The 15513-nt window shown below is 37.2% G+C and overlaps 1 protein-coding gene across 9 annotated transcripts in view; it reads left to right on the forward strand.

Annotated features, from left to right (window-relative positions):
- Nucleotides 1–15513, forward strand: part of Ctnnd2 (catenin delta 2) — an 849641-nt gene that overhangs the window by 69708 nt on the left and 764420 nt on the right. The gene's annotated exons all lie outside the window — the stretch shown is intronic.

A 15513-nucleotide genomic window follows, 5' to 3' on the forward strand; every position in this document is an offset into this window, starting at 1 on the left:
TAATAGATAAAACCAAAAGGAAAGGATGTGATTTTATTCAAAATTTTTTCTTTTTTAATACCTTTATTTTGTTTGTTTATTTTTATGTGGTCCTGAGGATCAAACCCAGGGCCCCCAATGTGGTAGGCAAGCGTTGTTCTACCACTGAGCCACAACCTCAGCCCTTCAAATTTTTTCTTTATCATTTATTTTATACCTCTGAGTCTCAATTCTTCTCAAGTGGAGATAACTATGCCATCCTATTTGATAGTTTTTACATGTAGTTTCCACAATATAATAAAATAGAATCCTTAAATGTTTTATTCTTACACAGTGATTGCTGCACAATGGGATTTATTATTATAATGCCAATCATTAAACAATGAGAAATTCTGTCATTCTTAGTAAACGGAATGGGTTATTTGCTTGTTTGGAGACAGTTTTGCTGGCACAATGCATGAAATGGTTTCAGCATGCATAGTACTAAACTATTAAAATAATATACTGTTGAATGAAATAAGAATTGATTTAGTTTTTTCTAAACAGAGATATCAGTATTTATAATTGATACAATAATGTGGATTTAAATACCTCTCATTGACATTGTGGTGTTACCATTTTTTGATGCTTTTCTCAGAAGTAATTTCTGGAAGTGATGTATAATAGGACATGGGAAAGTTGGAAAGTTCAGCAGTTATAGCAGCATAGTACTGAAATAAGGATTAGCCAACAGATTGTTTGGAATGATAATAGTTTAGGTTCAGATGAAATTTTTGTTTTAGTTTTCATGATTAATTTCAAATGAATCTTCTGGTGTTTTATAATGAAAACTTTAGTTATAAAACTGTTGAAAATTTGTACAGTAAACAACAATACCTTCCTTAGAATGTACAAGTAATTATTGAATTACATATCAATGCACCTTGCCAGCTGTTTCTTCACTCTTCCAACAATTCTTTGTTCATCCTTTCAAAGCTGTGGGCATGAAGTAACTGTCTAGACAATACATGAAAGTTGTTCAACTTGGTTACCAACCTTTAGAATTCAGTTTTTCCTTATGTTTTTTTTTTTAAATTTTTTTTAGTTGTAAATGGAAATAATACCTTTATTTTTATGGGGGTTCTGAGAATTGAAGCCAGTGCCTCATACATGCTAGGCAGGAGCTCTACCACTGAGCTATAACCCCAACCCTTTTAGGGTTTATGGTTCTTTTTTACATAAAACTTATATCAAGTGGAATGAATAGTGTACTGTTTGAGAAATTCCAGTAAGTGAATTTTTGACCTAAATTTATATGTGCTATCTTGTATGTCATAAATCACTGTGAAAAGAACACAAAGTGACATTTTGACAACTGGCCAACATTTGTAGAAAATAGTGTTATCCACAAAAAAAAAATGTGAGCTTCAATAGACATATTTTATATGTGGAAGATATTGTTGGAACATACCATAGACATTAAGCTGTTTGACCAATGGTGTGTACTTTGCAAACTGTGGATCCTTTTGAATAATTCTCTTCCCATTGAGGATACTTTCTGTTTCTGAGACTATTGGAGGATTGCTGATTAGCCTATGGGATGAGCTGGACTTGAACTTGGCATTCCTTCAAGTGCAGACACTGAGCACCTTTTAAAACCCACATCCTGCAATGCCTGAAGTTTCAAGGAATTAATTCAATTTGTTTAGCAGAAATGGAGCAGCTCTTGGGGGGATATCCTGTTCATAGAAGACCTTATATCAAAGCACTGCATGCATTATAGCATGAAAAGAAAAAAATGATTTGTAGCAATTCTTTGAAACTGACATAAAGTAAATTTTTTATTTAGGACAAATGGCCAAGAGATTTGAATGTATAAAATTGTCTGTGAGCACCTCTTTGTTTGAGAATTTGAACTGTTGTCATTCTGAACATAAGCTCTTCTATTAATTTTGGAGCAGAAACTAATGTAATATGGATAATATTTTGCCAATATTAAATTAATGCCTTTTAATTTTTACCTTCAGGAATGTTTCCTTTCACCATTCTTCTTCTAAGTCTGAACCTCAAGTGCTGTAGTCCCATGAAGGGGAGGGAAGAAATACCTTTGGATCTCAGGTTGACTTCCTGAGTCTTTTAACATGATAGTCATAAATGGCATGGGTGTGTATGGTCAGAAGAAGAATTTTTTAATTCCTTTACCTTTTATGTTCCAAATCAATAATCAAGGCTGGCAGATTAGGCTTCAGAATTTCCTGAGTCCATGTCAGACAATAAGTAGCAGAGAGCTCTCATTTTCTGTCCAGTGAGGATTGGAAAATAAAAGAGACAAAAAGTGTAGGAAGGAAGTTCTCAGGCATGTCTTCTCTTTCCTCCCATTTCCTGAAAGAAGAGGCTGTAAATTTAGGAGAAAATCCAATGGCTGAGGATTCTTCCTTGAGAGAGAGGGAAGAGCTTGCTTTGCATGTGGCCGAGTAAGAACAGAATCATCACCAAATTGCTAAGACTTTTCTCTGGCACAATGCATACCCATCGTAGCTCTCTCTTGCTACCCTGAGGTGCCCTTAGATGGGAAGGTCATAAGCTGGAAGTCTGCTGTGATGTTTCCTGGAAGGTTTGTTCAAGGTACCACCATGACCCTGACAAAGGGGAAGCACGGTTGGGTGTGTTGTGAGTTCTGGATTCTTGCAGACCTCACAAGGATTGATGGCCCCTTGTGGTTCACCAGGTACAAGGATATGACTCTGACTACTCAGGCTGTGAAGACTCCCTGTCCTCTGTTAGTGAAAGCTGACAGGACACTGAGGGAGGGCACCAGCAGCTCTGCAGGCTCTTAACAGAGAAGATCAGAGTTCAGAGTTTATCTTCAGTCCTGGTGATAAAAGCATCCGGTGCCCAGTTGGGCAGGAAGAGGGCAAGGCCCACACTCCAGAATGCTGAGTATGGATTGCAGACCTAGAGGTAAAGACTGCACTAGACATTCTCACTAGGGTTGCTTTGTTACAGTAAAATTTGATTATTCACCAACAACTGAGGGGGGGGTGGGGTTAGGCTCAGGAAAGGAGAATTGTTATGGAGAAGTAAGATAGGTGTGTATATGTGTGTATGTGTGCTCGTGCATATGTGTGCATGCATGCGCATGTTGTGACATGTAGGTGTGAGTACATCTGAGACCTCTTATGTTTTTCTTCGTTTCATAGTTAAATTATTCAAACCTATTCATTGTATAGCAATAAAAGCCATATCTAATTTATTATGTATATGCACTCATTCTGTGAGCCACCAATACAGTCATTAGAATGCCTTGATTATCCTCTCCCCATTCCTCAGAATGTCTTTGGGAAGATTACACAGGAGAGAAAAATAGTGAGTTCTGCTGCCACCTTACAGTTATTGAGTTTGAACCCAGGAGCCTAGTGAGTTCCTGCTTTTCCATACCTGTCAGGAAATGAGCTTTCATTTTTATTTTCCCAACAAGAAGGTAAAAATAGATTTATTTATTTGGTTATTTAAAATCCTACCTACATCTTCTCTCATGTTCACAACATCTGGCTTAATCAGATTAATGAAATATTCATTGAATTACTAGTACACGAATATCTTTATGTAAGGTCTTTAGGGCTCAGTGCACAACCCCTGCCCACAAGAAACTAACAGTTTAAGAGGGAAGAGAAATAGCAGAGGCCATCTGTAAGCCTTTCAACACGTTCTGAAAGGGAAAATAAATAGGTCTATGAGAAAAAAATTGGCTTCTTTCTCCATGGTCACCTTCCTGGGCCCAGCTCCCTGCTGTGGAAAGAAATCCTGCTGTAACCAAGGACTTGGTGTTTTGGCTTGTAACTTTACTATGCATGTCACTCACACTTAAGGCTTAATTTTAGCTGGCAGATGAGCTGCACCATTAGAGTGTGTATAATATGTTGTCTTAGCCTCTTTGTGCACCCTTTTATTTTGTTAAACTTGCTTCTTCCAATATTTCCTTCCACTTCACTGCAACAAGGCTTAGAGGTTAAGAATGCAGGTATGTGAGCCTGCGCCAGCCTGCCTGGTTCATATCAAACTCCCCACGTACCAGCTGCGTGATCTAAACACTGTGACTCAGTGATGCATTTACATAATGAATTCATGAATTCACGGATGTCCCTATATCAATATTAAAGCATTTTCCATATATATCTAGATATATCATAATCCACAAATTTCTTTCTTTCCATCTGTCCGTCCTTTCTTCTCTCCTACTTTGTTTTGTTTTGGCTAAGTAATTTCCATGCTCTTTGGTAAGTAAGCATGTTGTAAAGAGTCACAGTCACCTACCAAACTAATCTGAAAGGAAGCACAATGTGTTTTTTTTTTGTTGTTGTTGTTGTTTTGTTTTTTTGTTTTTGTTTTTGGTACTTGGAATTGAATCCAGGAGCCTTCAGCCTCTGAGTTACATGCCCAACTTTCTTTTTTATTATTTTTCATTTTCAGACAGGGGATTGCTAAGTTGCCCAAGTGGTCTTCAAATTTGCCATCCTCTGCCTCAGCCTCCTGGGATTACAGGCAAATGCTACCATGGTGACATACTGTGGGGTTTTGATATAGGTTGGAAGCAAAATGATAAACAACATCCATGTCACACAGCTTCTCTTAATAAAAATTTGAAACTCTCATGAGAGATTTTTCACTGAGGTTGCACTGCCCATATAAATTCCATTTCTGTTTTCACATGATATGGTTCTTCCCAAACATTAGTTTTCTTATTTTCTGTTTTTCTAAAGCACAGAGAATGTGCTTCCACTCCTGCTCAGCACAAATTCCTGACTCAGAGTGAACTGCATCCCTGCATCCTGCTTACTGAGTGGCCTCAAGTGTGAGGGATTCCTAAGGCTCTGCCTGTCTCTTGCCTCTGTTTTTAGCAATTCTCCCAGTTCCTTTCCCTAACCTTAACAGACAGAGAGCATTGAGCATCCCTTTCAGACATAAATTCAATCTGATTTTAATAAGCACACATTACTTTCACGTATTAAATCCAGTTTGACTATGAATTTTCACTGTAGCTGTAAGTCAAAGGTGCCCCTCCCTCTCTCCCCTCTCTCTCTCCCTCCCTTCCCTGGACCTGACCTGTGGAGACTTGATCTGTAATGCTGCTCTCACCTGCTGAATCTCCTCTCCCCTTGGTGTCTCTGTTTGGGTCCAGGGGAGAGGGCCGTAGAGGACAAGCATTTGCCCTGATCTCAGCCAGCCATTAGCTGTCCATCGTGACAGGCATCCCAGTGTTGAGTGTGGCACCTCTGTGTGTTTCCTGAGGTTCTGCATGGACCCTGATTCATGCAGTTTTCATGAATGATGTCTACAAGGGATTTCCTCTCCCAAATTGCTTCTAGCACAAAATATCCTCATCGTGTCTTATTTCTGGGGTCTCCTTGCCCCTAGATTGCCCCTGGGAGCAGTATCCCATCAGAAGGATCCAGCACAGTTAACTTTAGTGTGGTCCCCATGGCCAACGGGAACTTCACAGGTGCTTGTTGACCTCACCAAGGAAGGAAGGGCAGCCTGACTTATTCTTGTGCTCTCTCCTCACCCTGCCCATGATGGGTGCTCTCTGCTGCTGATTTCTCCAGACAGCAGGGGAGTGCCATCCCCTGTGCATGGGTGGCCCCCAGACCCAGGGCCACTCTCAGGTCTCCCACGAGCACTTTAGTTTTGCTCTGTGCTGGGTTGTCAGGGTGGGCTTAGGGCTCTGCAGCTCAGCTGGCAGCAAGGGACAATGAGAAACTCTTTGCTCTCTCACAGCCACCACTGGGACACCTCCTCACTGGCACGAGGGGTGGAGGAGGAACCGTCCCCTTTTTTCTCCCAACATGAGAAAGACCAAAGAACTTGTTCATGATCTTGGAGACGCAGGTAGCTGCTGCTCTCCTAAGCCTGTGAATCTCCTTGGGGCTTTTTGTGAAATGTTCCTACAATGGAAAGGACCCTATTTCTCATTCTGTTGTGCTAGTAAGTTGTTGACTCACGCCCTGTTATTTGAATGGTACACTCCATCTGACCAAATCTGACATCACAGTGGTAATGGTGTAGGGACCATTTTAAGAGACAGAAAAAAATAATGGGGATTATAATCCGTTTACCACTGGGTTATGTCGCTTAAAGAACAACTGATCTAAGGTCAAAAGAATCTATCATCAGAATAGTTTAGTCTCTACAGATTTTGTGAATTCATTAACAGCTGTCAGTTAAAATAGCATTTGACAAATGACATCTTAAATTTAAGCATTTTGCTTTTATTATAGTAATGATGAAAGTAAACATAATAGTGTCGATATTTCATCTCAGTTCAATATGTAGAGTAAGTAAAATAACAGAGGTGAAAATGCTACACTTGTGTTAACATTAACTAACATTTAATGTTAAAGTTAATACATCAGAGCAGAAATTTTAAGTTTATTTCTGGTTTTGAATTAATTAAGCTTCTTTTTCATTTTCATTTTATTCAAGACTATTTTCATGTAATTTCTATATCTGGGTACATGGTCACTCCTTTTTTTTTTTTTTTCGTGTGTGTGTGTGTGTGTGTGTGTGTGTGTGTACCCAGGGATTGAAACCAGAGGTGCTTAACCACTGAGCCATATACCTAGGCCTTTTGTATATTTTATTTAGATTCAGGTCTCCCTAAGTTGCTGAGTCTGGCTTTGAACTTGTCTGCTTTTAACCTGCCTCAAGCTCCTGAGCCTCTGAGATTTCAGGCATGTGCCACCACAGCCGGCATGGTCACTTTTTAATGATACCTGTTTTTAGAAATCTGCATTTTGTAGGGATTTCAGGTTTTAAACATAATTTGTAGATATAATTCCTTAAGAATGATTCTGGCATCCATGAAATTTTCATTATTGAGAATTCTACGAAATCAGAGAGAGCTTTAAAATAAGTTCTTCAAATACTGTTCACTTCAGTAAAACAAATGTGTGTACGATTATAACTAAGCTCCCATTAATCTTGATCGTGGAAACACCAACTCAAGCTATCTTGTTTAGGAACTGTAGATGTGGTAGGCTGCTTTGTAACTTCACAACCAGACACACGGCGCTATTCCTGCTCTACATCCATTTGATATTTTGTGCTTGGGTGACATTGCACAGTTGTATTCAGAGTCAGATTAGGGGTGGATAACAAGGTCCTGAACATTTCCCCATTAAAAGCTGTAGCTTGGATCTTAGTCATAGAGGCTTCATCTTTACCAGTGGTGGTAGCTCTCCTACTGGGTGACACTGCTTTCCTCCTGGCTGGGTGCTTCTTGCTTTGCCTTTCTGCTTGTGCTGGACATCTCTCTCTGCCCATTATCACTGCTTACCAAACTGCAGGTGAATTTTAGACCTACCTGCTTTATCTGCCACAGAACTGTTTAAATTAGCAGCCCACTACAGTGCTAATGCACTCATCAGTGAAATGAAACCCATGTGAGTGGGTACTTCCACGTACAGCATCTTTTAATGAAATGCATGTCCACCAGGAACTCAAGTGCAACGTTGAGATGTCTTCCCTCTCATCTCTGATGTTCTTGAGTTCTCTGTGTGGGCACACAAAAAGGTATTTGGTTTCAGGGTATAGTTGTATATAAAACTGAGTAATAAAACTTCATTTTCATTATTTCAAAAGTTTTAGGAACAACTTAATTGAACTTTGAATATTAGACTTTCATCATTGTTAAAATGTCATATTCTGGAAATGATAAATGGAAAAAGTAAATAAAATATATAGATGACTAAAGCATGTGTCAAGTACATAAGCAAGCATAAAGGAAAAATGTCTACAAATGAAAGTAGAACCCCATTTCATTAACAATTTTATAGTAGCCATACTAGATTTTACTTTTTAAATGATTATGCATATCTTCTAAGATTTACCTGGATCAGTGATAAGTATGGCCCTTAGTGATTTGAATACAGTGTAAAAATTATAGCTTCATTTTAAAGCCTTGTTAATTTTTCAGTTAAAGTGCTTATTAAAATGTTTGTTCTAAAACAGATGTGGACTGTTTTAGAAAGTGGATGCTGACATAGAATGAGATATATATATCACCAAAAATATCAGTTGCTACGGAGATATGTAGAGATGCATTTCAGTTTATGCAAGAACCAATTAAGAGTAGAAATATTCAAATACATTTCTGTTACAAGTGGCGACGGGTGGGGGGGAAGGTTACTTAAGCTTCTAAAATGAAAACTCATCAGAGATCACAATCTGAAGATTGTGAAAATGTTCCAAAGACTGGATGGCTAAGGCAGAGCTTCGTATTTCACTTTGATCTTAAAAAAAAAAAAAAAAAAAAAAAGGTGTAATTAGTTCTGGTTGCTTTTGGTTTCATAAAACAGTAAAAAAAAATACAAAATGAATTGATTGTAGGAATTCATTGTCTGATGTTTCTGAAAAGTCAACTGTCTTCAAGCATGATTCGATCAGGGTACCAGTAACTTTCCTATGTGAATGCTTTTTACTTTGTCCTCTTTTAAAAATCAGTTTAATCATAGGCTGACTTCACTTATCATAAAAAAAAATGGCTCAAAAGTTCTGACTCTTACATTTTTCAAATTTATCTGAACAGAAGAACCTTCTGTTTCTTGCTCATCGGATAAAAGTGCTGAGCTTAGCAGTATTTTCCTTTCTTAGCTTTTGTCTTCTACTGGAACTGTTCATTGAGGCCAGATGACTTGCCTGGGTTGGTTTAGACCTGAGAACCTAGCCATCAAAAATCCCAACATGGTGATCAAGTCAGATCAGAGCAAAAGCCAGCCTCAGTATCAAATGAGAAGGGAAAGCAGTGGATGCTGAGAGCTCCCCAGGACTGCTGCTGGGCAGAAGAAGAAGCTGGGAAGAAAATCAGGGGCCATGTTATGTCAAACTTAAGGTGGTGGACAAGCCTGCAGTTTTATAAAAGGACACATTTGCAAACTCACCTCTTAAAGAATATTTTTCCCATGGAATTAAAAATGATACCATTTAATCTGAACATTAAATAGGGCTAGAAGTTCAAGGATTTCCAATCAAGAGTAATTTGTGCCCCTCAGTTGCCATCTCATCTTTATTAAGGTATCAACCTTCTCAGGGAGGACAACTTGACCCAGCAAACCCCTATTCACTTCCTCTGTTTTCATTTGCCCTGGGCAGGACATCAGTATTTTGTTCATTCGTTTCTGTGTTTACTGTTTGTTTTGCTCCTCTAAAAGAAAAGCTCCATAAAAGCAGGGATTTTTAGCTGTTTTGAGCACTGATAGAATAGTGCTTTCCTTCAGTTAGGAGCTTACTAAATATTTGATGGATGCATTACCATATGTCATATGACTGGCTTCAGAAGCACTTGAAGTTTATGAGGATGCCACTGTACCAAAGGTTTTTTAAAGAAGATCATTGGGTACAAAAAAAATGCCATATGATGGGATATTTTTTTTTCTTTTTTTCCCCTGCTTTTTACTTCAGTACACAATTTAATTTTTATTTTTAGTGTGTTATAAGTATACAGAATAGTGGGGTTCATTTTGACATGCATATCACAGTTATTTTCCATTTCAATCCCAGTACTATCATTTTCCACTCACCTCATTCCCCCACCTAATCTATTGGCCTTCCTTGTTATTTATTTATTTGTTTTTCATTGATGCATTATGGCTACATAAATTGAATGCACTCTGGTGTATTCACACATCCACCTAGTGGAATTTGGTCATTGTCACCCCCCAGTTACTCCCCTTCATTCCCCACTTCTATTCTGCTCATCTTCCTTCTATGTTTGCAGGATCACCTTTGTTATTTATTTATTTTTAGCTTCTGTGTATGAGAGAAAGCACTCGGTTTCTAACGTAAGCCAGTTCCCATGGTTCAGTCCAGGACAGCCTACCTGTGGGTCCAGTGTCTAGAAGGAGTATCAGCTACCACACCAGAAACTGTAGACTAACAGTGGAATTCAGTATGCTGTCAGCTTGGTAATCAGATCCTCCTGTTTTGGAAATGGAGAATTTATAGTTGTTCCTCTGTAATTTTCTATGCCAAAAGCCAAGGTCAAAGTTTAGAGCAGCTGGAAGTTGTTTGAAGAGGTTTGTATAAGGTTTGCCATGGATTCCATCAGGCTTAATTTCTTCCGTGTCTCTTACAGACCCCCAAAGTGACTTGTGCCTAAGGAACCCAATAAAGATGTGTTGGCTAAATAGAAAATCTTCATGTATTTAGAGTAATGGTTTCTAAATGCATGCATTTCATTTTAAGATGACGTTTTATGACTTAAAGTGTGATAAGCATAAATAACTTGTAACACAAATTGTAGTAAAGTTCAGATGATCTGTGTAAAATAAAACATATATATAAACCATTTTCTCCAGTTTATATATGCAAAGCATGTCTTTCTATAAATAAAATAGGTCCCTAAATGCTGAAATGATGTGTTGACTAATTTACTCTAGGATTTTAAGTTACATTTAAAGAGGTATGACAATACTTAATTAGCTAATTTAAGAGGTTCATTGCCTTTCATTTTAATCAATAGCATACCTGTATACACACATACACCCACATACACATACCAGCGATTTGGTTGCTTTCCAAATTACAATCGTGCCTCATAATAAGCATTAAAAACTAAGTTGTTTTTCAAGTTAATGATTTTTATGACATGGCACAATTGATGTAATTGCAAATTATGTTTTATAGTAAAAGGAAAGTACGCTCATTTTTAATTTGGAAATCAACATTTGTTAAAAGTAGTAATCCACATTTATACATTTAATGCAATGCACATTTAATTTTCAGAACATTGCTTCAAGCAATGGATGACATTTTCTTATATCAGTTGCAATTCAAGATTGAACTAAAAAATTGATTTGCTATAGTAATCCTCAAAAACTTTTGAACGTCATCCTAAACTTCACAGCCATTCTTAATGAAGGCATTTCTTCTATTTTGTAGTGTCATAGTTATTGTTAATTTCTTTTTAAGCTTATGTCATAATCTTTGCAATTTAACTCAAATTATTGTGATAGCTCAGATGGCAACATTAGTAAAAGCTCAGAAAATGTTCTTAACATTATTTAAAATAACTTCAGTGGATGCCAGATATGGATTTTGTATAAAATACATCATAGGCAAATATTTACTATATTAAAGAATATGAAGTTCAAGTTGGATAAATATGATCTTATATTTAAGTGCTTATATTTAAGATGCCAAATTTGTTAAGGGACCTTGTTTTCTCATTATTTACCAAGCAAGGCATTATCAGATTTCATACTCTTGTTCAGAGCCTGATACTTCCTTTGACACATTTACTGGATCAGTAGGGCCAGATTTACAATTGATATTCTTTCTTAAGATCTGTTCTTTAGTCAAAAACTGGTATGTTTTCTTACAACAGGACACAACTACCTCTTCTACACCCTCTGCCCTTTGAATCGTTTTTCGTTGCACCATGCATTTGAGATAATATGCAAGTAATTTTTATTTACAGTTTTGTTTTTGTAAATTGTGACACAGAAGCTATGACCAACCCTATATCTTACTTTAGAAAGGCTTTCCCAATTACCTTGTGTATGCCTGGCAATAAATCAATATTAGGAGATGGCAGGGAATTCCCATTTTATATTCATAGACCCATGACCCAGAGACATTTGACCCACCCTGACTCACATTCCCTTTCCCTGGCAGCATATGAATTTGTACACTGACTTAATCTTTCTTTATCATTTGTTAAATTCATCCTTTATGAGAACCCAATGGTAGTGACTAAATTCAGAGTTAGGTAATGAGATTATGAGCATGCATCTTAATTTTTTAAATAAGCTTCTCAGTATAAATTCTAAGTAAAGATTATCAAATCAGAATCCTGTGAATTTACATGCATATGCTCTGAGAATTTGAGCCTGAAAATGGTAATAATCACTCAGAATTCATCTTTTCTGCCCTATTATGGCTTTGCATCACTTTAAAAATGATGCAAATTGTGGAATGCTGGAATAAATGAGTATCCCCTTTAAAGTATGACATTGAATTTTCCAAATAGGGTTTAAAATATGGGAACCGTATTTAAACACTGGATTATGAAAGTATCCACTTTCCTCGTCCTTATCACAGCAAAATTAGTGCTTTTGGTTTTTCACAAACATGTAGAATTTAGCACCATAATGAAGTATATTCCCAGAAACCTCTTGCATTATGTTGAAAGAGGATTGACAGAGCCTCTTGCAGCCTCAGTGGTAATAATTCTGAGAACTTTCCCTTCTGATTGGATTTGCACCATTGGTGACTCAAGTTAATTTCCTTAGAGTCTTCTTCAATGTATTATTTGTAGTTGCTAATCTCATTTCCACTTTCTACACTTTTCTCAATAATACATGTTAAGCTATATAATGCATAAAAAGCTGATTTTTAACCACTAAGATTCTGGTCACATGAATCTTGCATGATACAAAAATACTTCATATTTATTTACAAATTGATTTGTAAATGCTTGAAAACTATGTTCTAATGGGGTTGAATGAAAACTGAGAGGAGGTTAATCTTTTTAAAGAAGAAATACTGATGTCAATTGGGTGTGTATGGGCAATGGCTCATGGGTTTCATGTGGCAATGTGTATCCTCCATGTCTTACCCAAAGTTAGGAGATATAGAAAGCTTTGAAAATCAGAAACTCCTTCATTTGTTCATAGAAGTCACGTAGGGGCACAGTCTGACATGGAATGATGCAGTTATGTATAGTCACTGACCATCCTACATAATGTGGATATTCATATTTTTTCCTTAGAAATATCAGCACATTTGATTATTTGTGCTGTTCCACATCCAACTGGGAGGTTCACATAAAAAATGGTAGATCCATCTTTCCAAGTTGGAGAAAAATCAAACACAGGAACACACATAATTCCAAGGACTCAGATAACCAACTCATGGGAACTCTAGAAAGTGAAGGTCAGTAGTTTGTTTTACTAAGAACACAACAGACTTTGAGAAGTGTTACCATGGCTGAGAAATGCAGAAATTGCTGTTCGGGTGCTAATTCTGGTGAATGACTGTGGGTAACATTTTCTCAATGCCTGTGTCTGTGGTAGAGAGATAGAAGAAAGCAGAGACAGGCTGAATCCAAGGTCATGGTCAGAACACCTGGCAGCGCAGGTATTAAATAAGAACATCTAGTTGTAACAGAAACCAACTTCTGGCAGCTCTGCACAACACCCCCAAACAGTTGATATGAACCTGCTTGAAGACCCAGAGCTACAGAACAGCCCAGAAACCTGACTCCAAAGGAAAGAATTCTCAGTGAAGACTAGGGTTAGTTTAAGGCCTGATTGATCTTCATCTGTATTGTGTTGGGTTGTGATTTACAATTTTTACTATGCTCCCTCTAGATGGTAAGCCTTGGGACACAGGACTCTCTGTGTTCAGTTTTCCCACTCAATCATCATCTGTCCTGTGGTGAGTGTTCATTAAGTATTTGGCAATCAGTAAATGAAGTATGTTTAGTTGTGGTCCAGTGACTCAGAAATCTGCACGTCATGTTTTAAGTCTCTGATGTAACATGGTGTGGCTCAGTTGAGTAAAGGGAGGGAAGTGCCATGCATTTCTAGAAGTTGTAGCAGAAGTTTGGATAGCAATGCAGGACTTATTTTGAAACCACAGTGCTTCTGACATTCCATCCAGTTTCTGATATGCTGTGGTAACCTCCATCTGATGAGAATTTCTGTAGTAGGGAGCCACTATTGCTAGTGGAATATTTCTTATTTTCTTTTGTACCAAATTGAAAAATATGCAGGAGAATCACTGTTGCAAAAAATATAGAACTTACACACAATCATGAATAATATAAGTTACTCTATAGCCTTAGTGGTTCTAATAGAGTGGCTGTTTTAATATTTATCAGAGAGAAAAAACCATGCCACACATTTTGGTTGGTCAGATAGACCTCTGGGAACATGCAGAAGTAGCTGGTGTCTCTGCTCATGTCTTAGAGCATGCAAATGGCAGACAAAGTTCGGAAGGGAAAGGAAATATAATGTTGTATAGTAAGCTCTGCATACCCAAATCTACAATGACCGCTCAGTTGACAATTCTTAGGTTATATTAGACAGTGAATGCATATTTTTTCAGATTGCATATAACTCCTGTCATTTGCTTACAACTCTGTACTAGATGTTAATACCCCCTTTCTATGGACTCTATGACCTTGGGACCATTGGCATACTCACTGAAGTAATGCTAACCTTGATGCCAAAAGAAATGGATGTTTATGAACTCTGCTTAGAATAAAAGGCTTACCAAAATGGATCTAAAGTTAAAAATACTTAGACAAACTTAATTTTCATTTATCAAAGTAGAAAGTCAAAAGACAATGTCTAATTGGATAAAACAATTGTTATTGATGTATTATTAAGAGATGATTAATTAATCATTAGAAAATACACAAGGAAATCTTGAAATCATTTGTGCTAACAGGAGATGTGGAAGTAGAAGAGGAAAGAAAGAATTGTTTTTCAATAGGAAAACCTTCCAAACTGTTTTTCATTTAAATATTTGCATTACATTAATAATATGAAATTTTCAAAGAGGGGATATAAGCACTGATATAATATAGCAATTTGATTTAGGTTTTTAAATGTTTGTTTTTGTTATGCTAATGCATATCAAGTAGCAACTTGAGAATCACAGAAAAGCACAAGGACAGAAATCACCTGTGATCTGTCTACTCAGTGGTCATTATTATTTGTTCTGCCTTTTGTCCTGCAGTATACTTAATAAAGATGAATTTAGGGGGAGTAACTGCTGACTGTCTTTTCTTTTAGGATAATGTCTTCATGATGATAAACATAATCATAATGGTACTGAACATTTGTGTTCATTAGGTTTATGTACATCAACTTATTTCTCCAGGAACCACAGAGATAAATGCTTTTATAGGCCCCTTGTTGGAAATGAGGGAGCCCAAACCCAGAACGTTAAGAAGCCACATTGCTACATTGCCAGAGGATGGCAGACTTGGGAAATGAACCCTGGAAAGGAACAAGCAGGAGTGACAAAAGATTATCCATCAAACATGATTGAATGGGTTCTGCCTTATTAAACATAAATCAGATCTTGGATACCTTTGGTTACTTCAAAGTTCCTTTAGGTATCCTGTTCAGAATAATATGTGGACTCTGATTATTTGTTGCTATTTATTTTGTTTACTTTAAATTGTTAGAGGTGTAATTCATCTTTTAAAAATGTCTTAAGTGACTCATGAAACTGAGGCAAGAAATGCCAAGTTTGAGGGTGACCCTGTCTCAAAATTAAAGAAATACAGAGGGCTGGGGTGCAGCTCAGTGTTAGAGTACCCCTGGGTTCAGTGCCTGGTAGTGCAGACAAAACAGAAAGCGTCTTAAAAGAACTTGTTTTAGAGCCATGAAAAAGTTGAGAAGACAGTACAGAGAATTTCCATACACCCCACAGCTGGTTCACTCTATTAAGAACATCTGGCATTAATGTGCTACATAATTATAATCACAAGTCAGTATTGATACATTGTTGGCTGAAGTCCATACTCTGTTTAGGCTTTCTTAA

Source organism: Ictidomys tridecemlineatus, chromosome 1, assembly GCF_052094955.1.
Source record: "Ictidomys tridecemlineatus isolate mIctTri1 chromosome 1, mIctTri1.hap1, whole genome shotgun sequence".
Classification (NCBI taxonomy): domain Eukaryota; kingdom Metazoa; phylum Chordata; class Mammalia; order Rodentia; family Sciuridae; genus Ictidomys; species Ictidomys tridecemlineatus.